Source organism: Trachypithecus francoisi, unplaced genomic scaffold (assembly GCF_009764315.1).
Source record: "Trachypithecus francoisi isolate TF-2019V2 unplaced genomic scaffold, Tfra_2.0 Lachesis_group8, whole genome shotgun sequence".
NCBI classification, from domain to species: domain Eukaryota; kingdom Metazoa; phylum Chordata; class Mammalia; order Primates; family Cercopithecidae; genus Trachypithecus; species Trachypithecus francoisi.
The window spans coordinates 88421942-88448580 of NW_022681473.1; the positions used below are offsets into that span (position 1 = coordinate 88421942).

At 34.1% G+C, this 26639-nt stretch overlaps 1 long non-coding RNA gene across 1 annotated transcript; it reads right to left on the reverse strand.

Moving 5' to 3' along the window:
* Positions 1-10295: 10295 nt before the first annotated feature.
* On the reverse strand, positions 10296-24041 carry LOC117080739. The gene is made up of 2 exons (XR_004435936.1): positions 23963-24041; positions 10296-10383 (listed from the first exon to the last, which is right to left on the reverse strand). It is a non-coding gene; the product is annotated as an uncharacterized LOC117080739 (long non-coding RNA).
* Positions 24042-26639: the final 2598 nt, after the last annotated feature.

Below are 26639 nucleotides of genomic sequence, written 5' to 3' on the forward strand. Positions count from 1 at the left end.
ACTTATGTCTCCTGGAACGAGTCAACCGGCCAAGCGTGATGGCTTACGCTTGTAATCTCAGCATTTTGGGAGGCTGAGGCGGGTGAATTACAAGGTCAAGAGATGGAGACCATCCTGACCAACATGGTGAAACCCATCTCTACTAAAAAAAAAACAATACAAAAATTAGCTAGGTGTGCTGGCACACACCTGTAGTCCCAGCTACTCGGGAGGCTGAGGCAGGAGCAATCGCTTGAATCCAGGAGGCAGAGGTTGCAGTGAGCCAAGATTGTGCCACTGCACTGCAGCCTGGGAAAGAGCGAGACTCTGTATCAAAAAACAAACAAACAAACAAACAAAAAAACAGTCAACCTATTTATTGTCTTATACTACACAATAACATTAAGGATGCATTTTTAAGCCAACATAAATGAGGGTATAGTTGAGTCCAAATCAGGCAGATTATGAGCAACTTGGAAGCAATCAACATGCACTTCACGTCTTTTAATCCCAGATGTTTAGTACTACGTTTGGCCTACAATGGCCTAACTTAATAAATAAGTTACTAGATGATGCATTCATAATGGAAATAAAGAATATTCTTATTTATGTAATTAATCTTCCCTTTAATAATGCCAGCCACTTCTGATTTCTCTTCTCCCTCATTCATCACTCATTCCTCTTCTCATTTGCTGACTCCTTGTCTTTGATCTACTTTCTCTTTTTTGACAAGCCTACCAGGCTCTACAATCTCCCCTTTCAAGGTAATTTAAGATTTTTTGTGTGTGTGTATGACATGGATCTCTTTGGTAGCCTGGTAAAACATCAGGACTCATTCTTAGAATATTGTTTTTATGTGTAAGATATGTAATAGTGAAAAGAAAATCAAGCATCAAAATATATTTTAAAAGGTTTGTATTCAAGTGATATATGTGCTTCTTTATATATTAAATAGGAAAATCTCATGGTATGCCTACTACTGCAATAAATTTGAAATCAATTTAGTGTAAACCACGTTTTGATATATCAGCAAACACTAAAAAGATAGCTGTAATTCCTGTTGGTGATTATTATTATTATTATTTGCTTTTGGTAATAATTAAAGAAAATGCTAGTTAATTAAGCTTGGTAAAATATAAAATGCAAACATTTCCATTCATATTAATCTTTGGATTCCATCTATATCCATTTATCTTTTGTTAAAATGTCTAATTTAAATGGGTTATTCAATATCATGATGGAAAACAGAATCTATATGCTAAAAGACTCGCAAATTTACATCTATATTTCAGACTGCTTTCCAGAGCTCCAGTGAAGCTGAGCTGTGTTTCAGACATCTCAAATTTACCATAGCCAAAGCAGAATTCTGGAATTCTTGATTCATGTCATAAAATGATCTCTGTCTTAATTTTTTTCACTATTAAAATAAAGCCAAGAAAAGGCAAAACTATGGCACTGTTTTCTCATTTGCTCAATTTTTGCTTAAAGCTGGCCTTCTTCTCAGTCATTGCTTTACCTTATTCTGCCACATCAAGTTCATCAGACAAAATTGTCAGTTTTACTAAGGTCCAAATGTTTTTTACCCTAGCCCAAGCCTGGTTAAATTTTCGTCTGGATTACACTAACCTTTTTAAAACTTTTTTTTTTTTCTTCCTGCAGTTATTGCTGCTTAGTATTTTCTTCTAAGAGCAGTCAGAACTGTCTTTAAAATGTAATTCAAGTGATGGATCCATCTCTGCCTCTTTCTACAAATTTTGGTTGTTTTAATCACTCTAAAGTCCATCCACATCTGAGAGTCCCTTTGTTCCTAGAATACATCAAGCTGTTTCTTATTTTAAGGATACCCAATATGCTCCCACCACCTCAAAACCTCCTTCTTTCTTTTAAAATAATACAAATATCATCTTTTTAGAGAGGTCATTGTTGATATCCTACCCAAAAGAGTAAAATCATGTGCAGCAGTCACTCTTTTAAACATTATCCTTCAAATGCAGCATCTGTGTAATAATGACACATGCATAAATGATGATAGACAGATAAATTATATATTATCATTTTATTTACTTATTAATTATCTGTCTTATCCAAGAGAATAATTGTTAAAATGTATGTGTTTTTCATTGAATCTTTATTGCCTAGTAGAAAATCTATCATACACTAAAGAGTTAATAATAAATACTGACTCATGGATGATTCATAAGCAGTAAGCTTCCCTAAACCTTTGTTCGGCAATATAATTCCTTCCAGATAAGAAACAGTTTAGAATTATTTTTAATAATCCTAATTCAACTGTTTTTTAAAAATGCCATAATAGGTCAGGAGTGGTGGCTCATGCCTGTAAATCCCAGCATTTTGGGAGGCTGAGGTGGAAAAAATTAGCCGGGAGAGGTGGCGTGCACCTGTAATCCCAGCTACTTGGGAGGCTGAGTCAGGAGAATCACTTTAACTCAGGAGATGGAGATTAGAGTGAGCAGAGATCACACCACTGCACTACAGCCTGGGCAACAGAGTGAGACTCCATCTCAAAAAAAAAAACATCCATACAAAGAGATATTTGTTTGTATCTGACATAATTTCATATAGCACTGAATAAAAATATCCATTTCAAAGTGATCTGGCCAGTATTTTGTAACATGTTCTAAGACATACATGGTGTGAAGATCTATTTCCTTTACCATTGTTCAAGGTCCTCACTTAAGAAACAAATTTTGTTGTTTACAATTATTTATAAATCAGCCAGAATATTTATTTATGAAACTCACTGTGATTATTTTAGGATTGGAAGGCATGATGGTCTTATTTATGACTGTGTGATTTTCTGACAATAACTAAGAAAACATGAAAGTAATCATGACTTTACAAAACAGCTATTGACAAAAAGGCAAAGATAATACTTGGGAAATTCAACATATGCAAATCAGCAGGTCCAGATGACAGACACCTTAGGCTATTAAGGGAAGAGATAAACATTCTGGGCCACTTAAAATTATTTCAAACAAAAAGCAAACTGGTCAAAATTTTTTAAAAACAGCATAACGTTGAGAAAATATAAATATGCAATCAGTTTCTTTTTTAATAGAAAAAATTCTGTGTGATGTTGATATTAATAGATATGAAAATAGTGAGGTAGGAAAATGCCATCAGGAGCAAACTCAAAATAGATTTTGATAGGAAAACACCAGTTCATCTATTCCCTTAGTTTTTGCACTGTAATGCAATTACTATGCACAGTACCATCATCATTCAAATATTAAAATAGCCTCTATTTATATATAGTTATGTAGAAGATTAAGTGATATGACTAGCTATATGTAATCAATGTAGAATCAGAATAAAAACAGCAAATAATAATCTCTATAAATGAAGTCATCTTAGGAAACTTTTGGGAAGTTGCTGATGCAGTAATATCAAATTTGAACTTAATTATAACCTCTGTACTAAACTGGAAGAATAAAAAGCCTGTCTCAAATTTCAGATAATATTAAATTGAGAAAAATTAAGAAACTGAGAAAGATAGAGATATGATGTAAGTCTAAAGATAAAAATGTGAGCAGAGAAAACAAAATTAAATTCACATTGAGAAAGTAAGAGATAACATATCAGATTAAATATAATTTTTAATTAATATAAAATTAAGGACAGAAAACTGTGTAAAACAATGTCCAAAGAAACCTAAGTGAAATACGGTTAGACCAATTAGATATTACACAGGAAAAAAAAAAAGAACAGCAACTTGACTTAAACTCCATCTGGAACCCAGTACCTGTATGAAATCCTTAATTGTAATAATTTCCAAGAATAATTTAAAATTTTGTTAAACACAAATAGTTATTTGTGTATTTACCATAAATCAAAAATAAACCAATAGCAGTAATACTCTGACACTGGAATTAAGCAAAATATTGGCTTTAGAATACAAAATGAGAGAGTCTGAAAGTTTTTATAGGAAGTGGCATGGTAAAATGGAAATGAAATCTAAAAAATCTGCCCTAACCTTATTGTGGCAGAAGCTGGACCAAAGCCAGGGCCTATTTTCTTTCAAAATCCAGACATCAGAGATTTATTCTCTGAATTAGAATTATATTAGTAATTAGTATAGATGAAGAAAAAATTGATTATACAGAATGAACAGTCTATCAAACCATTAATAAAAACCTAAATAAATTTCCACTATAAAGTAAATATATGCACCATATAATTTTAAACATATTTTATATTTATTTCAGGTAAATAAATATACCTCTTGAGGCAATGCCTTCAATGAATATTTTATATTAGAACCTGGAAAAAGGAAGGGAAATTTAATTCATTATAAACTATTTATGTAGAGTATACATGTAATTATACATGCACTATATATGTGTAACAAGGTTCAGTATTTTATTAAAAGCATAAAATACATCTGTTCTTTGTCATATGAATGTCTTTTAATAGTGAAATACTATTATTATAGTTATTTTTTAAGTAGAAAATTATAGTTTTCTTTCAATATGCTAAGCTACATATATTTTGAATGATATAAAAAATAGACCACTGATCTTTTTGTGATCATCAATATGTGAAAGCAATATATAAGTGGGGTAGGGGCTGTTTGCCCTATAGACCTTGATAAGGACCAGTTTGGGTAATTATATTCCACCTGCCAAACTTCTCCCTGTAGGTTTTAGTCTGCAGAGCTGTTAAACAGCTGCCACATGTTATCACAGTGATAAGTGCAATTTGGTGATGAAGGAAATGGCTCATTTCTTTATTTAATTGAATTTAATAAAACTCAGGAGCTTGAATAAACATCTTATACATATTGTACAATCTTTTTGTACAGAACCTGCATGACCTAATCCATTTAACAATCAAGTTTTAAAATAATAAGTAATTTTCCTGAATAACATGCAATGACAATATGTTTATTTGAAGACAATGAGTAGGAGGAATTGAACAAAGTGTTTTGAAATGGAGATAAATTTTAGAAGAAAATGATACCTAGGCCCATGTCATGAAAGGTATAGATATGCAACCTCAAGTCATGTAAAATTAGAGTTGTAAGTTTTGCCAAGTATTTAGATTTTTGTTTCCATCAATTTGCAAGAAATTCATTGCATGCACATTTAAAATGGTTTCACTTTATATACGATTAGCTTGTATTTTCTCATTATGAATGTCATTTTGCTTTTCTCTGTTCATATTTCTTATATTTACACTTACTTACATCAGGGTCCTGCCCTTGTTAGTGTTCTCCATTCTTTTCCAGTCAAAACAAGTTTGTTTGGGGAAACCACTATCAAACACACACACACACACACACACATACACATACATTGTCAGACACACACAGAATCCTTTGTCTACTGAACTTACTCATCTTTAGGTGTCATTCAAGAGTCGCCTCCTTACGGAAGAGTTCTGATTCACCACACATAGTGCAATTTCAATTTCCTTTGTTATTTTGTTATAGAAACCTTTGCTTCACTGTATAATACTTTCCTTGAGTTTACAATTATATATTTGCTTGCATGATTGCATGATCATTTTCTGTTTTTACTAGAGCTTAATTTCATGAGAACAGGGTTCTTTGTATAAACATTTTATAAATATTTTCTAAGTTAACAACCTTTTGGCAAACATTTCTCTGATTCTACATTGCTCACCCTTCCTTCTAACTTAGCCCTTTTTTCACTTCTGCATATATATTTAACATCAAACATTTAATAAATGCTAAGCACAATATTACTTTATGTTACATATGTTATAGCATTTATTTTTAACAGCAATCATATAAAAATGTATTTATATTGTCATTTTACAAGCAAGGAACAAAGACTCAGATAAGATAAACATGAGATAAATATGTTTTCACCTAGAAGTGACATGCTGAATTTAAACTTAGATTTGTTGATTTTTTTTTTTTTTTGGTCCAGAACTCCAAGTATATCCCCACTCTGACTCCAGAGTTGGTTAAGATAACAGAACAGCAATATACTGAAATCAATGTGTGTTTTGAAATCAAGTAGATGAAGGTCAGTAAATCCCAGCTTTTAAGTATTAAAGCCTAGGTAATGCATTTTGTAATTTAGAGAAGAGTACTAAGGGATCTACTCAGTGTTTATATCTTTAGACATTATTGTGAGGGTCCTGCTGGTCACAATAATCTATATCCTTTTCTAGAAAATCTTAACATCTTAAATGGTCACAAATTATGTACTCCCTTTTTGTCACACTGTATCTAAAGAGAAAACTGAAAACTCTACAATAGCAAACAAGGCAAAAGATAAATTCTAAAAGTTAAAGGCATAGATCAAACTACTTTTAGAGATAAGTGGTAATTGTAAGAGTAGATATTATCTGAAGAATATGTAAGATCAACGATCTAGAATCCTGGTAGCATTTACAATATAGAAAATTGTAAATTATATAATAAAAGAAATAAACAGCATCATAATCCATTTCTTAGTGATTTTGCTAAGTATCCAATGTGTTTTAATCTAAATTATTTGTATTCCAGACTTTATATATGTGTAAGTTTCATAATTCATGGAATCTGGAAAATAATTATACCAGAGTTATTCTGATGAGCAGCATCTGAGTTAGGACTCTATAGCTTAGATTCTGGATTGAAGCTGAACAAATAATTTATCTGGCAAGCTCAGTTCCAATCAATATGCATTTCTTGAAATTTCAAAACCTAAGGAGCTGGAACCAATCTTTTAGCTTCAGGTAAAGATTCCACTTGAATCTTTATTTTCTCTTAGAAAATTGCTCTTCCTCTTATACAAGAAAAAGCATTCCCTTCTATAAACATATATTTTTCAGACTATAAAAACATATTTTTTTCATTTCTTTACTTCCATTAAATATGTCCTTAAAATTCATCACATAAAGCAGTTACTTGATATTCTCCAATTAATCAATATATACTGGCTTATATAAACTGCCCTACTGTATTCAATAATTTTCTAACTTACTCGAGACCCTATAATCCATCACATAGATTACATTTTTTCTATCCTTAGACTTGAACTTTTTTTTACAGTATATAACTTTTTCTAGATTCTACCTTAGAAAGATTTTCTTCAGAAATATTGTCAAGAGTAACTATTCTCAGCATTTGAGAAATAAGAAAAATACCATGTCAAAGATAGATTCTCGGTTGACTAAATTAAAGGAAAACCTAGGAATATTTGTACTGCAATAATTTGTTTGCTTTCACAAATACAAACCTCATCATGTCACTTAAATGTACTATTGCTCTTAGTTTTGTGTAATTATTTTTTCTGTGCAGATACTAACATAGTAACTGATACACATTACAATATGTGTGTGTTTGTATAATACATAGATGGATGAATTATAGACCTAAGAAGTCATTTTCATTTGATCCTAAGGCAAAAGTGTCATTCTTATGAGAAAATGATCCATCATCAACAAATAACATGAGAAAGAGGTGGGGAAGACTTGCAGATTTAAAAGACTTAAGATACGTTTAAACTACTTGAATTATGATCCAACTAAACTTTAAAAAACTCTAACATTTATGTAATAATCAGAAAATACGAACACTACCTAAATAGTAGATTAGCAATTCCTAACTTCTTGGCACCACAGACCAGTTTTGTGGAAGACAATTTTTCCACAGACGAGGGTTAGGGGTTGGGGATGGGGAGCTGGGGGCGGAGGTGGTTTCTGGATGCTTCAAGTACACTACATTTATCATTAGATTCTCATAAGAAGTGTGCAGTATAGATCCCTCACATGCACAGTTCACAATAGAGCTGGCAGTCCTAGGAGAATCTAATGCTATTACTGATCTGACAGGAGGTGGAGCTTAGGTGGTAATGCTTGCTCACTTGCCCCTTACCTTCTGCTGTGCAGCCCGGTTCCTAATAGGCCACTGAGCAGTTGTGGTCCATGAGTTAGGGAACTTAGTTTTAGACAATATAGTTATTTCACATATAATGATGATGTTAACTATCATTTTAAGAAGAAGCTATTGAAGAGATGCAGACTGAAATATGTATGCATGAAATTACATGAAGTCTTGGATTTGCTTCAAAATAATCTGGGGCAGGAGTACATAGGAATATAAATTAGAAAGAATGGCTGAAATGGATGATTTTTGAATCTTTGTGATGGATATAAGTTTATTAACCTATTTATCCTATTAATACTTTTATATATGATCAGAATTTTCTATAATAAAATGTTAAAAAGTATATTTTCTAATGTAACTATTCAAATAATCTTTCAAAAAACTTGATATGCATTTAAACAGTTGGTAGTATTAGTGATATATCCTTTTTTTCTTTGAGACAGAGTCTGACTCTGTCACCCAGGCTGGAGTGCAGTGGTGCAATCTTGGCTCACTGCAGCCTCTGCCTCCCAGGTTCAAGTGATTCTCCTGCCTCAGCCTCCAGAGTAGCTGGAATTACAGGTGCCTACCTGGCTACTTTTGGTAGTTTTAGTAGAGATAGGGGTTTCACCAAACTCTTGACCTCAGGTGATCCTCCCGCCTCGGCCTCCCAAAGTGTTGGGATTGAGCCACCACACCCAGCCGATGTATTTTTTAATACAATACAATGGTGATTATTATACATCAATTTCTGCTACCAAATATTTCATCTCCAATAAAAGGATTATATATATACTTCTAAAAAGTGAGTTTTCCTTTACCCTGTCTCTGTGACACATTATTGTTGGCTTTCAACCCAAAGACACTGACATAGCTCCAATTCATATCAATCCCGAGCAGTGACAAATAGGTCTGCAGTGACTATAAGAATTAGGACATAGCTGGGCACGGTGGCTCATGCCTGCGATCCCAGCACTTTGGGAGGCTGAGGCGGGCGGATCACCAGGTCAGGATATCGAGAGCATCCTGCTAATACGATGAAACCCCGTCTGTACTAAAAATACAAAACAATTAGCCAGGTGTGGTGGCAGGCGCCTGTAGTGTCAGCTACTTGGGAGGCTGAAGCAGGAGAATGGCATGAACTCGAGAGGCAGAGCTTGCAGTGAGCCGAGATCACACCGCTGCACTCCAGCCTGGGCGACAGAGTGCGACTCCGTCTGAAAAAACAAAAAATAATTAGGACATTATACTACTATAAATTGAAATTGAGATAATGACTTTTTGTATCTTACTTGAAATATCACTCTTCTTGCACATTAAGGTTTATGGCAACATTATGTAAATTGAAAACTTGAAAATAAATTAACTTCAATGTGAATCTTGAACTCATGACTGTGCAAAGCGAGGCCATGTATCTAGCACATAAAATGAGTTGGGACAGAATGAATAAAAATCAGAAAATAAATCGAGAAACTGAATAAAATTTATTTCTCTCTGTATTTCTCCCCCTACCACCCTTACTGGGCCTTCATAGCTAATCTAATTACTCTTAGGATTTTGATAGGAATGAAGCTAAGGATATAATCATGATACAATAGGCATTTTATTCCAAATTAATCATTTTCATTAATAAAATTCATCAAAAATCATTGAATTCTTTGTATGGTTCAAAGTTAAGTTTCTGTAAATTTCAGCATATGATGACTTGAAGCCCAATTTTCTTCCATAACAGAAAATGTATTTTTTTATTCTGTTTGACTCCCAATCTCAAATCAGCTTTTTTCTTTCTTAACTTCCACATTCCCCAACTAGTTCTACTTACCTAAGGTAAAATCTTAAAAACATGGATGTTTTCACTTCTACTCTTGTTTCCAAATTGCTCAACAACATCTCTTGATTCTTTCATAATTAATTTCCATTTTTACTGCCATTGCCTAGTCCAAATCCTAGGCTCTTAGACTGAAATTACAGTCTCTTCATTAATTTTCTTGTATCTAAGTTTTTCCATATCCACAGAAGACCTAACAGTATGGTCTCATAATTCTTTTTAAAATGTTCTTATATTACATTACTAACAATTAATTATATTTTATTTTCTTTTATTTATAAAGTATTTTCAAATACATTAGATTGATCTCACAAACTTACTTTATTTATCTTTAAAGTCTTATGAAAATCTTACGAAAAGCTCAGAGGCTTTAACATTGATCTGCAAGTGGAGATTTACATCTAGGTTTTCTCTATTTCTGAATTTAATATTGATTACTCTTTAGTGCACTGGGTGTCTTGTTCATGAACCTATAGTGGTTCTTCATTCTTTCTGAGTATATCGTTTGACAAATAAATTATCCTCAACTATAATTTCCATTCTCCCTACTCTGTGTGTGTGTGTGTGTGTGTGTGGTGTGTGTGTGTGTGTGTGTGTGTGTATTATTTGTGCCTCTCTCACTTACTATTTATATTTAATGTTTTTTTTTTTTTTTTTTTTTTTTTTTTAAGATGGAGTTTTGCCCTTGTTGCCCGGGCTGGAGTGCAACCGCGCGATCTCGGCCCCCTGCAGCCTTCTCCTCCCAGGTTCAAGCAATTCTACTGCCTCAGCCTCCCGAGTAGCTGGAATTACAGGCACCCACCACCACGCCCAGCTAATTTTTGTACTTTTAGTAGAGACGGGGGTTTCGCCATGTTGGCCAGACTGGTGTTGAACTCCTGACCTCAGGTGATCTGCCTGACTTGGTCTCCCAAAGTGCTAGGATTACAGGGATGAGCCACCATGCCCGGCCCACTATTTAACTTTTACTCCTTTTAAATCAAAGCTGATCAGAGCCCTTTTTCCTTGCATGCATTGCATCTACTGCCAACCTCATAAATTTCCTGCTACCTAAAATTTTATCCCATTCGTAATTCAAATCTTTCCATCTTTCTTAACATTTTGTAAATCAACTATCAGTAACATATTTTTCTCATTAATTTGCAAACATATTCATTGCATAAAACATGCTATAACAGGTTGTAAATTATATCAAGTATTGACATTATACACAACTTTAATCCTATACTAGCTCATTATGTACATAAGAATTCTGTAAATACTAATTGGTTGAAACAACTGGTATACTTGCTTACACTGCAATTAGGAAGAGTTAGATGTACCTCCTACCTCATTTTAGCCTTTGATTTTCAATATGTCACTGATTCTGAGCCAACAGTTCAGTATCAATCATTATCCAAGCATTTTAATTATACTTATTATTTATTTTACATTAAAATAATTTCTACAGAGGCTTAATTTGTATAATAAAATTTTGAATAACTTTTGATTACTTCATTATTAGATAGCCACCTAAAGAAACCTTCTTGTTAAAGGTTTGTTGAATTTAATTGTTGTCAAAACTAAGTGCACACCTTAGCAATGTCTTTTATTGGGTAGATGTGAAGAAAGGCCAGGAGTAGGGTAGAGAGGCATAATCATAATGTATTCTTCTTGGCATACCTTTATAATTCTTGATCAGAAATTATTTACTGGGTTCTGAATTAATATGGGAAAGAAAATTCATGAGAACATGGTGGATAAAACACATTTGTGCCTAACACTATGTTTAGAGAATGTGGTGTCAACATTCAGAAGTAGAAAGAAAGTCACCAAGTTGCCTTGTCTACACAAGGGTAATAAAATTAGAGGGGTTTTTTGTTTGTTTGTTTTTTCTCATTCCTCAACTGACTATGCAAAATTTCCAAATATGTATGTAGGCATATAAACACATATACTCAAACATACTTCATTTGCTTAGAACTAGTAGAAAGTAGGTAGAAATTGATTCAGCAAGCAATTTTAAGTAATTTTAGCATTGTACAATTAAAGCCATAAGATAAATCGATTCTTTAAAGTTAAAAATGATTTATGAAATTAGTAAATTGTAAATATTTTTCAATGAGTGAGATTGCCAAAATAGCATGAATGCATTAATTTGTGCCAAAGGCCTTAAGGTTGACAATGCATCAGTAAATATATACTCACCAAGCCCATATAGTTTGAAAAGGCTTGCATTAAGTTATCAAGCTTGGCCTACCGCAGTCTCTCAATAGCTGATGGTCATAAAGGCAATGCTAACAATTGGCTATAATGATTGAAGAAAGAGGAAGTGTTTCATTATCTATTGACTACCAACTACCCCAAAACAGTGATTGAAAAACTCAATAATTTTCTTTTCCTTACAATATTGTTAGTTAGGAGTTCAGGAAGGGCTCCGCTGGGCAATTTACCTCTAGCTGGGAGGGGCCAGGAGATTCATTTCCAAGTTGGATCCCAAGCTCAAATGTCTAGATTTTTGGTGGAAGCAGTTGGAATTTGGCCTCAACTGGGCTTGTCATCTTCATCTTCCCCTTGAGGTACCAGGGCCACCCCATGTGGTTTCCTCAGTAAGTTAGACTTCTCACATGGCAGCTCAGGCCTTTGAAAAACAAGATAGAAACTGCCCATCTTATTAAAGGCTGGGCCTGGAATTGGCATGTTGTCACACCCACTGTGTTTGATTTGTCAATGTACTTACAGCGTAGTCTACATTCAAAGGATCGGGAAAAGAGCCTCACTTCCTGATGGAAGATGTATCGAAAAATTGCCAGTCTTTTTAATTTATCACAGAAGGAAAAATGAAGAGAAAATTTTCTTTAAAAATAGTCTTGACAGCCAGAATTTTGAAAATAACAAGGAGTATCCCCATGTAATACAGAGTTATCAACCTTCCTCTGTAGGAGATTCTGTGATGTATCATCCAGATCTCCCCTTTAAGATTGAGGGACTTTTTTGTACTTCAGGAAATGTTACCTGCTTATAGATGAATCCCTGTTTGTGAATTGCTCTCAGTCAAAGGAAGCTTCCTTACTCAAAATTCCATTCTTCCATGAGATCAATTGCATCCAGTGACTAGTCAATATGGTGTACCTGGACCTGCTGCCTTTCAGCTCAATTTGGGACAATACTGAGTTGCTGTTCCAGCTCTACAGTTCCTTGAGGATCTAAACACTCAACTTCTCCCTCTGTCTACACTAGCTTCCTTCTTTTTCTCACTGCTATTGTTTTTGAGAGTACTCTAAAAAAAATCTCCTCACACAAAACTGCATTAGTGTTTCCTGGAGAATCAACATATGATGCTTTTTAAATGTATGGTAAATGGCTATAAAGCAATCTATAAATTATAACACATAGATGTTTATTATTTGTTTTTTTATGCAAAATATCTGGCATAGTTTTGTATGCTTCTATCTTTGATGTGTTAATAAAATTAATAACAAGAAAGCTCTATTTGAAATTTAATGCATTCTATTTTTTTATTATTCTTATAATATTTCTATAAAAAGTATAAATTTACTGAAAGTTATAACTTGGGATTGAATGGTAGTCCATTGTAAGTGTTTGCAGGAAGGTGAATTTTTTTAAAAAATAAAATTCCACAAGTAAACATTTCCTCCAATGACGCTCAAAGAAATTACAATGTCATTATTTATAATACTTTGTTGATTCACTGTGTATTTTAAAGGAATTGGGGCTTATCTAAAACAAAATCCCCACAGTCAAAGAGCTTAGAAGTACAAAAGAGAAAAAGGCAATCAGAGCTGCAGGGGGGCTGAAAATCACATTGATTTGAAGATTAAAGATATGCAATTGAATGAGACAAAAGTAATGCAAATTCCATGCCAAATTCAGTCACAACAAAATCATTTTGCCTAGTTCACAAAATGGTACCTTTTTTTTTTCTTTCATCTGTTTTAGCTCTTTCTAGGCCTTGAAAAAAACAAAAGTGCTGGCAGACTGTGAGGTCACACATACTGACAGTAAATATTTCATGCCCAGAGCAAAAATGATTAGAATCATCATATTTGAAATTTTTAATCCAAATCCTTCTACCTGGTGTCTTTTTATATAACTGACCTCTTTTTCCACAGGAGCCAAGTAGAATCATTCAGTGCTTTCTGCATCTGCCCCATTCCTTTCACATCAGCATTTCAGTCTCCTTCACTTTCTTCCCTTTGCCTCCCAGGCATTGACTTTCTCGATGCTGAGCCCTGTATTGCTATATTCCCATTCTCTTTTAAGACATCACTTTGTCCTTAAACTTCACACATTCTTTAGTACATTAAAAAATAAAACTCATAAATCTAAATTTGTATTTTCACTCCTATCTTCATGCTTCTAGGGCATTTCCACTAAATATCTCACTACTATATCTAACAAGATGCCCAAAACTTGTCTTTACACTTAATTAATATCATATCATACCATATAATCATTTTACCATTATTACTGTATTTATGTGAGTAACATCATAATCCTTGTACTTCTGCATATTTTAAATATTGCCTTTTCCTTAGCAAATGTATTTCATTCAAGTCTCCTATAACATCAGGTCAAACATCATTATTAAGCCTGCCCAGTTTCTCTTGTTAGTTTGTTACCAGCCTTAATTAGGTTTTTTAAATACATACACACCTAAACTGCTACATTTCACTCATTTGACAAATATTAATTGCACTCCAATGATATGCCAGGCTGTATGCTCAGAATTGAGAATACAGTTTTTACAAAGCTAGATACGCTGCTTGATGTCAAGAACCTTACTTTCTCCAAAAAGAAAAGTATTATGACAATATGGGAAGCACGAGGTGCTGGGGATATAAAGATGAAAGAAATTTTTTGATTTGTCCTAGCTGCTGCTTCTTTAATTCACACAGCATATCCATATAGTGAGTATGTAATCTGTTTTAGTCACTAGTACAAAATAGATACCAACAAATATGAAAAAAAAGAAAATGAGTATTATATGTCATCTTCGTTTAATGTGTATATGCCAGGCACTTCAGGTGTTTCTAGGCATAAATACAAAATATGTTTTTGGAAAAGTGTTGTTAACTTATAGTAACTCATAGATAGTAAAAGAAATATTACGTTAAACAAATAATTAAAGCATACTTTTCCCAAATCTTAAAATGCTTCCTTTTACACTTGTGTATTAACCCCAACTAATCAGATGCTATATTGTAAGACGTGCTGTAGTCTTGAAATAATTTTTATTGAGGTTTGCTTTTTCATGAATTTATAGCCTTCTATTTGCTCTTTACTGAATGATTTTTGAGAGGATAATATCTGATTTATATTTCTATGTCTTAGAGTGATAGTTCAGTATTTTGTACTTAATGTTCTTTCATATATCTATATATTGATAATTTTTCTATCTCAAGCTATTTATATATTACATACCATTCCTCCAATCTGAAATTCTAATTTCTCTAAAGAACTCCAAATGAGTGCCTTACAAAAGTTTTGTTAAAGAGAAAGCATTATTGTTTACTATTTCTAAAAAATTTCATCAAAACACTTCAGAAGTTGGATTATATAGAAGCTTTCATGTAAGTCAATTTTTAATATCATTATTTAAATATATCAATGTTCAGCTTGAAGGATGTATCTCACGCCTTCTAGTTCATCTTGCCCAATTGTTTGGTCAACATTGTTCTGCATATTACACCTGCTGTTAGTTAAAATATGCTTTAGTTAAAATATGCACTGCTGCCTCCACTGAGTGTTCCCAATACATCCCTCCTGCCTTAGGTTCTGACACCTGCAAAGCATCATTTGAGCTAATTAAGATAATTCTTTTTCCAAAGATTCCTTGGCCAAGGAAAATAGAAATCATTAGAGTAGCTTCCTTTTTTGGATTTATCTGTACAATGCTTATTAGTTATTCATTACAGTTCAAACAATTTGAAATTTCTGACTTCGTAGTTTACTAGAGATTTCTTACAGTGAGGAATTCGCCAATTATTTTTATAGTTTATATCAAACTTCTTTATTATATTTTAAGCTTGGAGGATTACTAGATTCTTTTTAAATATGACATCTCCTTTAGCCAGAAGACATGTACACTAATTGTCTAATGTTTGGACAGAAATTTGGGAAGATAGGAGATAGAAGTAAATAGTTCATTTCAGCTTAAGATAGGTAAAGAATCATTATACATCATATAGCATTGCCTATATTACCTCTTTTTTTTTCTTGAGACAGAGTCTCGCTCTGTCACCCAGGTTGGAGTGCAGTGGGGCAATCTCAGCTCACTGCAACCTCCCACTCCTGGGTTCAGGTGATTCTCCTGCATCAGTCTCCCAAGTAGCTGTGATTACAGGCACCTGGCACCATGCCTGGCTAATTTTTGTATGTTTGTTAGAGACAGGGTTCCACCTTGTTGACCTCAAGTAATACACCCACCTCAGCTTCCCAAAATGCTGGGATTATAAGGGTGAGCCACTGTGCTTGCCCATAAATATTACTTCCTAAAAATAATTTTTGTAACCTACTGTGTGTATGTATGTATATATATACATATATGCATTTTTATAGTCTTATGTTACTATTTTGTAGCATTAAATTGATACTGATATAATTCATCCCAGTGCCGAAAATTTCAGCTTGCTCCTACCAATACCCCCTTCTATTAATTATATAATAATCTTCAAGATGTGGAAAGAAAATCTTTCTTTTTCAAATTTACTGTCCACTACTTCCTTTTAAAACTTCTGTTGCAGGAAGTCAGGGACCCTGAACAGAGGGACCAGCTGGAGCCTCAACAGAGGAACATAAACTGTGAAGATTTCATTTTAATATGGACATATATCAGTTCCCAAATAATACTTTTATAATTTCTTATGGCTGTCTTTACTTCAATCTCCAAAGAGAAATTGTGAAGATTTCATTTTAATACAGACATTTATCAGTTACCAAAATTAATACTTTTATAATTTCTTATGCCTGTCTTTACTTTAATCTCTTAATCCTGTTATCTTCATAAGCTGAGAATGTATGTCACCTTGGGACCACTATTGTGTTAACTGTACAAATTGATTGTAAAACGTGTGTTTGAACAATATGAAATCAGTGCACCTTGAAAAAGAACAGAATAACAGCAATTTTCAGGGAACAAGGGAAGACAACCATAAGGTCTGACTGCCTGTGGGGTTGGGCAGAATACAGCCATATTTTTCTTCTTGCAAAGAGCCTATAAATGGATGTGCAAGTAGGGAAGATATCACTAAATTATCTTCCCAGCAAGGAATATTAATAATTAAGACCCTGGGAAAGCAATGCATTCCTGGAGGGAGGTCTATAAATGGCTGCTCTGGAAGTGTCTGTCTTATGCGGTTGAGATAAGGACTGAAAAACACCCTGGTCTCCTGCAGTACCCTCAGGCTTACTAGGATTGGGAAACCCCACTCTGGCAAATTTGAGGTCAAACCAGTTCTCTGCTCTTGAACCCTGTTTTCTGTTGTTTAAGATGTTTATCCAGACAATATATGCACAGCTGATCATAGACCCTTATCAGTAATTCTGAATTTGCCCTTGTCCTGTTTCCTCAGAAGTATGTAATCTTTGTTCTCCTTTTTGACCTTTGAAGCATATGATCTTGTGAACTACTCCCTGTTCTTGCAACACTTCCCCTTTTGAAATCGTTAATAAAACTTGCTGGCTTTAAGGCTCAGGTGGGCATTATGGTCCTACTAATATGTGATGTCACTCCCAGAGGCCCAGCTGTAAAATTCCTCTCTTTGTACTCTCTTTATTTCTCAGCTGGCCAATACTTGTGGAAAATAGAAAGAACCTACATGGAAATACTTGGGATAGGTTCCCCCAATAAACTTCCATATTCCGTTTTTTATTTCCATTTATGAAATACATTATACAGACTTCATACCTTCATAAATTCTCTTCTCAGATTTCCATGTCCTCATTTTTATAATTTACTGATCTTTCAAGTACCAACATGCAAATAAAAATAACACATTCTACATGAAGTCCTTCCTAAAACCTTATCTCCTAATAAATACTTTTCCTCTACTGTTATATCAATTTAACTGTGATTCTATTATGTTACTAATTATATACTTTTTTTTTTTTTTTTGAGGCGGAGTCTCGCTCTGTCGCCCGGACTGGAGTGCAGTGGCTGGATCTCAGCTCACTGCAAGCTCCGCCTCCTGGGTTTACGCCATTCTCCTGCCTCAGCCTCCCTAGTAGCTGGGACTACAGGCGCCCGCCACCTCGCCCGGCTAGTTTTTGTATTTTTAGTAGAGATGGGGTTTCACCGTGTTAGCCAGGATGGTCTCGATCTCCTGACCTCGTGATCCGCCCGTCTTGGCCTCCCAAAGTGCTGGGATTACAGGCTTGAGCCACCGCGCCCGGCCACTAATTATATACTATTAATTCAAGAATCCCTACATTTTATAGTCTAGGTACGATAAAATGTAGGCATAGAAGATAGATTGTTAAGTAAGATGCATATGCTCCATGTTGTTATAGACCTCACCTCACAGCATAACAGATGGATGTGGAGCAAGTAATAATGCTGAAGTATGATTGATATTATGTTAAGGGGATTAATTTAAATTATGTAAACATAAACATAAATATGTAAAGCATAAGCTAGACTTCTATAGAGACATTTAAGAAATAAGACAGTTTAAAGAAAAAAAAAAATGAATAAGGTAGTGTTTGAATAGATAGTGTACCAGGAAGGAGAAGGAACCTGGTAGAAGGCTGAGGTTTGGGAGGGATTATGACAAATGTGAGGAATTATAAGATGAGAAGAGTAGCAGGAACATGAATGTGGCTGGAGAGGCAACTCAGAGTGATATGATTTGATATAAAGGGCAATTTGCGAACTCTGAACAATTTAGTGAAGTGAATGATTTGATGATGTTTATAGTTTGGGAGAGTTCTCTAACTGTAGTCTTAAAGATGAGTTGGTAATTAGAAAACAAGTCATAAGCAGTGACAGTGATGATGAACAAAATTATAGGGATTTTGTATAAGTAGTAATTTGAAAAATATTTCAGAGATTTATAAAATTTGGCTGTGGCATAAATGTGAGGAAAAGAGTGAAGAAAGAGATAGGAATGTTCATATTTCTGTGTTGAACAATTAAGTGCTACATTATTCTGAGATGTAAATCAGCATGTCATAAGTAATGAGAGTACCTGAAGTTTAGTAATTATCATATTAATTTAATAATACATGAGATCAAAGTGAAGATATTGAGCTATCTTTAACTGGATATATATATTGCATGTATATAGAGAAAGAGTGCAATTGAAAAAGATAAATAACAACCTAAAAAATGGATGAGATCTATTTTTGAGATAAAAAAGTATCTTATAATTAACACAATGAACCTCAACAGAATAGATAAAAATAAATCCAAACAAAAGGGTTTCCAAGCAAATTCTTTCTAACATTGAAGCTAAATGAAGTATCAACCATATCAAAGTTTACACAATCTTTTATAAGTTGAACATGGTACTGATACCAAACTAAGTAAGAGTAATTTCAGAGTTGGAAATAGATGTAAAATTCTTGACAAACTATTAGGAAGCAAAAATGAGCAGTGTCTAAAAACAAAACAAATTATCATAACAGTGCCATTCCCTTATATCTCCCCATGAGAATCAGGATAATTTAACATAGAAATGTAAGACTTTTCTTATGGCTCTCTGGAAGATTAGATATTTGGAAAGTGTATCTTGTCCAGAATTATTAAAATGCTATTATATATGTAATATATATATATATACATGTAATATACATATATTATACATAATATATAAATATATGTATATTACATGTATATATTGCATATATTATGTGTATTATATATATATTATATGTGTATATATGTGCAGAAGACTATGAGGTGCTTTTCCTCCAGATTCTGAGGGTCAAATCCGTACCAATGGTTCAGGATACATTCCAGAGGATTATAAGCTGAGGACGGTGAAGAGAACTGGTTGCCCATCCTGAAAGACAGGGAATAGAAGCATCCCTCATTCCCTTCCTTCTTTCAGTGAAAACTCAGTGAAAACTCAATATATACATATATTTTATGTATATATATGTATACATATAATGTGTGTGTGTGTGTGTGTGTGTGTGTGTGTGTGTGTGTGTGTAGCATTTGGTGATTGTCACATGGCCATGTTAAAAAATTAAATTTGAGAATAAATGAGGAGGAATTAATATATTTCATTAGTAGAACATTTTCCAACCCTAAATGACACGGAGTTAGAATTTCATATAATAAATAGTATGGGATTAGGAGGCATATTTGGATATCAGCAGGATGGAAGATCAAATTAATCTCTCTCCCATTCTAATGCTGAGTTCTCCACCAAAGGACTGTAGAGGAAGATAACCAGTATATTTGGCTTTATTAGAATTAGATTTAACTGTGTATAGTCCTAAAAAGCCAAGATTAAAATTTAATTTGAAATAATTTATAGTTTGTTGTGCCTGTCAATTGTCTAATGTAAACAAACATATACATTATTTGGATGAATATAAATAACTCAGACGTTGAAAAAACATGGAGTAGCAGGAGCCAGATTTACCATCTTATCCAAACAAAATTAAAAAATGAATGAGATGATACATAACAAATGTTTTCCAGACACTGGATATTAGGCATAGAGGGCAGTGATCCTTGATAGATAGGAAACACACAAATAAAGAAACAGAAACAAGCCTTATGATTGCCTAGAGAGAGTTTCTAGGCTGTGGTATAAGAAAACCAAGGAGGAGTCTGGTCTTTTCGCTGAAATGCTGAGAAAGCCAGATGTATGGTGAGGCCAAGAAGACTAGATTTTAATAAAGAAGCATTCCGAGATAAGAGCTACACAGACAGAAACCTCCCAGGTTTTCCCTGCTTCATGAGTGCATAGCATATTAGTACCTATGGCCGGCACATGGCAAGGTCACCAGGACTCAGGGATAAGGGGTGGAGAGTGAAGGGAGGATGCTCACTTTCTCTCTCTGTCACACTCTGAGTTTTCACTGAAAGAAGGAAGGGAATGAGGGATGACTCTATTCCCTGTCTTTCAGGATGGGCAACCAGTTCTCTTCACCACCTTCAGCTTATAATACTCTGGAATGTATCCTGAACCATTGGGACTGATTTGACCCTCAGAATCTGGAGGAAAAGTGCCTCATAGCCCTCTGCACAAAGGTTTGGCCATATTATGATTTTTATGATTTACAGGAAGGACTAGTTTGGTTTCAGGAAGGAATCATTCATTTCTACACCATCTGGCAATTGTAACTTTTCTGTACACATAAGGATAGATAATCTGAGGCCCCACATTTGCAAGTTTTCTGTACTTTGCAAGGCAGTCCAGACCTTTGCCAATAATGTAGGATTGATCCAGCCCTCCTGTTTGCCATCTCAGGGAAGGCTGCAAGGGGCACCCCAGCAGAGGAACCCGCTCCCTCAAGCCCTGCTCTTCTGAGTCCACCATGACCTCCCTATCTGTCTGCAGCCTCTCACTTGCCCCTCCTAGAAATCCTCGCTCTAGACAAGCGCCAGTCTTCCTCTTCCCCCTCCAATAGATGAATGCTTTTGGGATTTGACTAAACCAGTAAAGGAAAATTATGGCACCAAATGCTTATATTAGAGATCAGTTTCTATCTTAAGAAGAAACAAACAGAAGGAAATGAAAAGGATCAGAGCAGCTGTGGAAAATAGTACTACACATATTAATCTACTTTTCAATTCATTCCACAGGGTCAACATGACTATTTTTTTCTTTTTTTGAGATGGAGTCTTGCTCTGTTGCACAGGATGGAGTGCAGTGGTGTAATCTTGGCTCACTGCAACCTCTGCCTCCTGGGTTCAAGCAATTCTCCTGCCTCAGCGTCCCAAGTAGCTGGGATTACAGATGCCTGCCACCATGCCTGGCTAATTTTTGTATTTTTAGTAGAGATGGGGTTTCACCATGTTAGCCAGGCTGGTCTCGAACTCCTGACCTCAGGTTATCTGCCTGCTTTGGCCTCCCAGAGTGCTGAGATTATAGTCACTGTGCCCAGCTGATATGACTGTGTAACCAAGTGACATAACATGTTAAAAGAAAAATAAAATGACAAATTAATATTCCTCAAAAACACACTCTAAAATTTGTAGCAGAACTGCAACAAATTGAATCTAACAATATAACAAAATAATAATTAATCATAAGCAAGTGTTCATTGCAGGGGCAAAATTGATTTAATGTTAGAATATCAGTCAAAGTAAATTTCAAAGAATATCATTTAATAATATTCAGCATATTTTGAATTTAAAAAACTAAGGAAACTAGAAATATAAGTCAACTGCTTCAATCTGATAAATGTCATTTACTAAAAACCCTAGAGCTAATATCACATTTAATGGGCTGGACATGGTGGATCACGCCTATAATCCTAGCATTTTAGGAGGCCAAGGTGGGCGGATCATGAGGTCAGGAGATTGAGATCGAGACCATGCTGGCCAATATGGTGAAACCCTGTCTCTACAAAAAAATACAAAAATTAGCTGGGTGTGTGGCACACGCCTGTAATCCCAGTTACTCAGGAGGCTGAGGAAGGAAAATCACTTGAACCTGGGAGGCGGAGATTGCAGTGAGCCGAGATCGCACCCCTGCACTCCTGCATGGCAACAGAGTGAGACTCCATATCAAAATAAATAAATAAAAAAAAAAATTAATTAAATAAAAAATACAAAAATTAGCCAGGTGTGGTGGCGGGCACCTGTAGTCCCAGCTACTCAAGAGATTGGGGCAGGAGAATCACTTGAACCCTGGAGACAGAGGTTCCAGTGAGCTGAGATCGCGCCACTGCATTCCAGCCTGGATGACAGAGCAAGACGCTGTTTAAAAATATCTATATCTGTATAGATATAGATAGATCTATCTATATATACACACATATATATCTACATATATCTATATATACACATATATAATATATAGATATATATGTATATATCTCTATATGTATATGTATGTAAATGTGAGATATATATCTCACATTTAATGGTTAAAAAAAATACTGGACTCTTTGCTGCTAAGGTCAGGATCAAGGAAAGGACATTGACTTCTATGCAATGTTTCACTGGAGATTCTAACCAATATAGTAGGTAATATAAATATATATACACATATATTTATCACTAACAACAAATGTGTTTTGAATATATTAGCTAAAATATTATATAATTGATATAATTTTATCTATAACACATTTCTAAATTTTTATAATATGACATACATATGTTATAATATGTCATAAAAAGTATGTGTCTAAGTACCAGTTATTTCCAAGCATTGTTCTATTTTACTCCTATATTTTTTCTAGTCTGAAGTAGTATAATTAGTAAAGCTATTAAACTTGATATCCATTATTATGTACTTAAAAACTTTTTGAAATTGTGCGTGCGATCCATCAACCATAAGCCATTTAAATACAGATGTAGATTTCCTCATCTTTGATTGGCTTATAGATACTGCCAAATATCTGCTTCAATTTCGAAGTCTAAATAAAAATTATAAAATTCTAAAAATATATGTAGAAATTGAACTATCTTAGGAAAGGGAGAACAGAGAAAAACATATTAAATAAATTGATAGCATTTATTTATTTTATTGTTTCCTTTTTATACTTATATGTTTAAAAATACACTGACCGTTGTATGAAATTTCAGAGCTAAGTATAAAAACCTTGTTTTGGGTTTCTTTAGAAACCAGGTCAGAAATGTCACAGGTAAGTAACCAAATGCTGACAGTATTGAAAGGAAGAAATCCCACTTGCAGATTTCAGCTGCTGAGTACCTGCTAGAAGAGACAGGCTCCAGATTCTAGGCCTATTATATTACTGCTTCAGACTATAGAGGAAAAGCAGTTTGGACACAGGATGGGGAACAACATATACTGGGGTCGGGGGTGGGGAGAGCATCAGGATAAATAATTAATGAATGTGGGGCTTAATCCCTAGGTGATGGGTTGATAGGTGCAGCAAACCACCATGGCACATGTTTACCTATGTAACAAACCTGCATGTCTTGCACATGTATCTCAGAATTTAAAATTAAGTTAAATTAAAAACGAACAGAAAAAGGAATTAAAATTATATATTTAATCTTTGGAAAATGTGTGCGCATTCTTAATTGCAAAAGGAAGTGCTGCTTCCTCCTTGGTTATTGCAACTTTTTTTTTCTTTTCTTTTCTTTTTTTTTTTTGAGACAGTCTTTCTGTGTCACCAGGGTGGAGTGCAGTGGCATAATCTCTGCTTATTGTAACCTCTGCCTCCCGGGTTCAAGCAATTATCCTGCCTCAGCCTCCTGAGTAGCTGGGACTACAGAGGCACGTCACCATGCCCAGCTAATTTTTTTTTGTATTTTAAGTAGAAACAGAATTTCATCATGTTGGCCAGGCTGGTCCCAAACTCCAGACCTCGTGATCCGCTCGCTGCCCACTTCAGCCTCCCAAAGTTTTGAGATTACAGGTATGAGCCACTGGGCCCAGCTGGTTATTGTAACTTTTTAACTACTAGAGAAATAGAAGACTTGGAAGAGTCCACAGTCGCCAAGGTATCAGTTACTTCAGTTTGTTACTTTAACCACATTTGGAAAGGCCATTTTTATTTTCATCATTTTATGATTCACATCAAATGGTTTTAAACTGGGCATATAATAGTTACTAATGACAAGCTAAGCTTGATTACCTTGGGTCCATTGGTATCTTTACTTTTGTCCTTATTTTGTAATAATAGAATAGTTATTTTATATGCATTTTAGTTTTACTTTAAGTAAGCCAACATAATGTAAATATTTGCTGTCAAAAGCATATACTGCTCTTCAGACAAGTATATACTGCTTCTTAATTTTGTTTTGATCTTATATTTTGCTGTAATTAAAAGCCATTTTTGTTTGATTTTATATTTTGTTAATTTTGTTTGATTATATATTTTGCTGTATTTAAAAGCCATTTTAAAAATATCTACAATATCATGTGAAATGAACACTAATCTATGGCATTAAAATAAAAACACAGTGATATAAACTGTTAACCGCATGTGAAGTAAACTCTATTAACTACTGTATTATTAAATCAAGAAAGGTACGTGCTCTTTACAGTGAATGAGATGAATAAGGCACTGTCTTAAGGTGAATGTCATCACCTTTTGGAAATTAATGTTTGCTTTAAATTCAATTTTTCACCATAATAATCTGGAATTTTATAACTGCTAGTTGTGAAACAATGATTAATCAGCATATGTTTTAATGTGTATTTTAAGTACATTATCTCATATAATCCCTACTGCAGTCAACCTTGGTAGGTAGATAGTAGGTAAATACTACATCAACATTTTACAGATAATGCAAATGAGGCTTAGCGTAGATGAGGTAGACCAATGTACAACAAACAGAAAGCTGGAAGACATAACACTGTGATTTGCCGTTCTGAATCACAGTAGAGGCAGTACGTTTTGGTCCCTTTGTTTTCTTTGATCTCTTCTTCAGAGTAATATTTAGCTCCTTCTTCCTCCTTTCCCTTTGCTCCCACATTCTCACATTAAATTTCTAATCTTAATTCATCCTCTATAATATTTTTTCACTGTGGTTGTTTTCCTAGTCTTCTCTACTACTAAATCAGCCTCATTTTATTTTCTTCGGATACTGAAGTACGTTTCTAAATAATTCCTGGTCTTTTACATTTTTCCAATTTATCCAACCCATGGACTACATATATAAAAACCTGTGTTGTCATTTTTCTACACACCAATATAAACACAAACATACACACTAAAAATGTACTATGTTTGTTGTAATAGGAGACAAAATAGGGGAGAGGGAGGAGTCAGGAGAGAAGATTGCGGAGAATAAATGGTATTGTAAAACTTTAATGTAGAATGTTTTTATTGCAAAAAAGGAAGCTTGTTTCTTACTCTGATACTTTGCAAGTATGTATAAATTATTGACATATGCTACAACTGAAAATGGCTGCTCCTTGTCCTTTCCTTTTCCCAAAGTCAAAAATACCTTCCCCCTTTTAGTATTCTTTTCTGCTCTTGTTTGTGTGTCTATCACAGTGGAACTATATTGAACTTCATTTCTAGGTAGTCTATTAGCATGAACATACAAACAAAGGAAGAAAATCAAGGAGGGTGATGACAGAAGAATTCTGTTTGACTCAGGAATAAAATCTCACAGGCTCATTATATTTTCAAAGGGAGTCACTTTATGTAGGATTGACAATGATTAAGTATCTGGACAAGTAAAGGGAAACAGTGATAGGGTTATGATAAAAAGGAAATTGTTAACAGTCAACTTCCTTCTTTGATGGCAATCAAAGGAAGAATTATTATGTATTCTATTTAGAATTTTAGCATTTATTATGTACATAGAATTTCAGCCTCTCATCTGTCTTAACATGAACAAATCTTTCAGTGAAATTGAAATATACCACAGCTACCAAAGAAATGAAATTAAGCAATTAAGAAAGGAAATTTAACTATTTATTTTTCAATTACTGGCTCAAGAATGTGAACAGGTCATATATTAGAATTTTTTTTTTTAATTCACATACAGTAAAAATAAAATGTGGAAACAAAAATATCTTAATTGTTAAAAAAATATATAATATCCTGGCCCTCATAGCTATTACAATGTATATTTAATTTTTTTATTGGGTAAAAAGAAGCATTTGGGTATAGCATTTGAAAATTTAAGTGCGATTGTTTATAACACTAAAATATCAACAGATACTTTCAATTACATTTCAATGTTTGAAATATACTTGAAATATTTACTAATTTTCTTGTTTGTGTATTTATTTATTTATTTGAGACAGGGGGACTCACTCTGTCACCCAGGCTGGAGTGCAGTGGTATGGTCTCAGCTCACTGCAACCTCCATCTACCAGGTGGAGGCGATTCTCATGCCTCAGCTTCCTGAGTAACTGGGACTACAGGTGC